The following is a 2,926-nucleotide window of genomic DNA, read 5'->3' on the forward strand; positions in this document are numbered from 1 at the left end:
TCATTTGAAAGGGGCCTGTGGGTTGGTGGTGAGTGCAGGGCAAGTGCGTTGGGCTTCGTGAGCCTTGGTCCCTCCACCTGTGTTTTGGAGATGGTGAGGAAAGGACTAGCTCATCAGGCTGTTGAAGATTAATCAGAGAGGGCATGTGAGGCCTGACACATGAGGTGAGGGGTGGCTAATTATAAAATGTCATTGGAAGCCGGGTGCGGTGGCTCACGCCTATAATCCCCCCACTTTGGGAGGCCGAGGCGGGCGGATCACCTGAGGTCAGGAGTTCGAGACCAGCTTGACCAACATGGAGGAACCCCGTCTGTATTAAAAATACAAAAATTAGTGGCCGGGCGCGGTGGCTCAAGCCTGTAATCCCAGCACTTTGGGAGGCCGAGACGGGCGGATCACGAGGTCAGGAGATCGAGACCATCCTGGCTAACCCGGTGAAACCCCGTCTCTACTAAAAAATACAAAAATCTAGCCAGGCGAGGTGGCGGGCGCCTGTAGTCCCAGCTACTCGGGAGGCTGAGACAGGAGAATGGCGTAACCCTGGGAGGCGGAGCTTGCAGTGAGCTGAGATCCGGCCACTGCACTCCAGCCTGGGCAACAGAGCGAGACTCCGCCTCAAAAAAAAATAAAAATAAAAATAAAAATACAAAAATTAGCTGGGCCTGGCGGTGCATGCCTGTAATCCCAGCACTTTGGGAGGCCAAGGCGGAAGGATCACCTGAGGTCAGGAGTTCGAGACCAGCCTGGCTAACATGGTGAAATCCCGTCTCTACTAAAAAAACAAAAATTAGCTGGGCATGGTGGCGCGTGCCTATAACCCCAGCTACTCGGGAGGCTGAGAGGCTTAGGAGGCTACTCGGGAAGCAGGAGAATCGCTTGAACCCAGAAGGTGGAGGTTGCAGTGAGCCGAGATCGTGCCACCGCACTCCAGCCTGGCAACAAGAGCAAAACTCTGTCTCAAAAAATAAATATGTAAAATGTCATCGTTCTTTCTCAGGCATGGATGGGCACATGGAAATATTGGCCCATAGCAGACTGTTTTTTTGTTTTTGTTTTTGTTTTGTCTTGAGACAAGGTCTTGCTGTGTCACCCAGGATGGAGTGCAGTGGTACGATCATAGCTCCCCATAACCTTAAACTCCTGAGCTCAAATGATCCTCCAACCTAGCCTCCCGAGTAGCTGAGACCACAGGTGCATGCCACCATGCCTGGCTAATTTTTCATTTTTCGTAGAGACAGGATCTCACTATGTTGCCCAGATTGGACATGGCCAACTTTGGAAACCCAGGACTCCAGTTCCGGGGCAAGACCTCAGGGGAGTCATAGGCTGTGGGCCCCCGGGCCCTGGAGAGCCTTAGTGGTCAAAGGTCTGGGCCCAGGTGCCTGAGGTGGGATGCCGGAACAAATACCAACAAAACTTTTTTGCTGAATGACTCGTAAGAACCAACATTGTTGTGTCCAATGCGTTAGCCAAGCAGTCAGTCGTTCAGCATTTACTGAGCAGCTAGTAGAAGCCGGGACTAGAGGCAGGAATGTAGAAATAAAATGCTCAGCTTCTGTCCTCATGAAGGTCAGGGTCAAAGTGGGAGATAGACAAACGCACACGTTGCCGGGGTCGAAGACTTGGCAGGTGCCATGGGAAACCAACAGAGCCTGTGATCGGCGCAGAAGCTGGGGCTGGGACCCAACAGACTGGAGCACAGGGTGGGAAGATGAAGGTTGAGACACAAGGCTGGACAGGAGAGCACCTTGGCCTCAGACACACCTGCCTGGCCTGAGGCTGCCCAGGGAGGAAGTGGTGGCCAGCAAGGTGTGCTTAAGGCCATTCCACCTGTACCACTGGTCTGGAGTCAGCCGTGGGTTTGAACTCGACCACCTGACGGGAGACTTCAGCAAGGTTCTCAACAGCTCTGGGCCTCAGTGTCCACACCTGTAAATGAGGATTAGGTCAAGTTCCCAAGGAATCAGACCTTGAAATTGACTCATGCTAACCAAGATAGAGGGAGGGATAAGCAGATCAAGTGACTTGTTTGCAGTGAGAATTCCAGTCTCCTTGAGGTCTTAGGGAGTCCCCAGGTGAGGATGCAGGGCAGCAGAGGTCCAGGCAGAAGACATGGTATGGCCTTTGAATGTAGAAGTTCAAAGGACTGGAGCCCAGGGGATTCAGGAAAGAGAGGCCCAAGATGAAACTGGTGAAGAAGGTGAGGGTTGACCACACAGGGCCTGGCAGGCCACAGCCAGGAATCCAGCCCTGATCCTTCTAGCAATGGGAGATGCATGCTATGATCAGACTTGCATCTGGGAAACATAACCTGGCTGCTTTGTGGGAACTAGACAGGCGGGCCGAGATCCGAAGATCAGTGCCAAGCCACTGCAGTATCCACTTGAGGCTCTCATCAGCTGAGAGGAAGAGTTAACACTTAGTAAGCTCTGCCTGTGTGCTAGCACTTACATTCACCGATTTCCCTAATCCTCAGCCAGATCTGCAAATATAAGAATTGCTGGCCGGGCGCGGTGGCTCAAGCCTGTAATCCCAGCACTTTGGGAGGCCGAGACGGGCGGATCACGAGGTCAGGAGATCGAGACCATCCTGGCTAACACGGTGAAACCCCGTCTCAGGCCGGGCGCGGTGGCTCAAGCCTGTAATCCCAGCACTTTGGGAGGCCGAGGCGGGTGGATCACGAGGTCAGGAGATCGAGACTATCCTGGCTAACATGGTGAAACCCCGTCTCTACTAAAAATACAAAAAACTAGCCGGGCGTGGTGGTGGGCGCCTGTAGTCTCAGCTACTTGGGAGGCTGAGGTGGGAGAATGGCGTGAACCCGGGAGGCGGAGCTTGCAGTGAGCCGAGATCACACCACTGCACTCCAGCCTGGGAGCACAGCGAGACTCCATCTCAAAAAAAAAAAAAAAAAAAAAAAAAAAAA

This window comes from Theropithecus gelada, chromosome 10, assembly GCF_003255815.1.
Source record: "Theropithecus gelada isolate Dixy chromosome 10, Tgel_1.0, whole genome shotgun sequence".
Classification (NCBI taxonomy): Eukaryota; Metazoa; Chordata; class Mammalia; order Primates; family Cercopithecidae; genus Theropithecus; species Theropithecus gelada.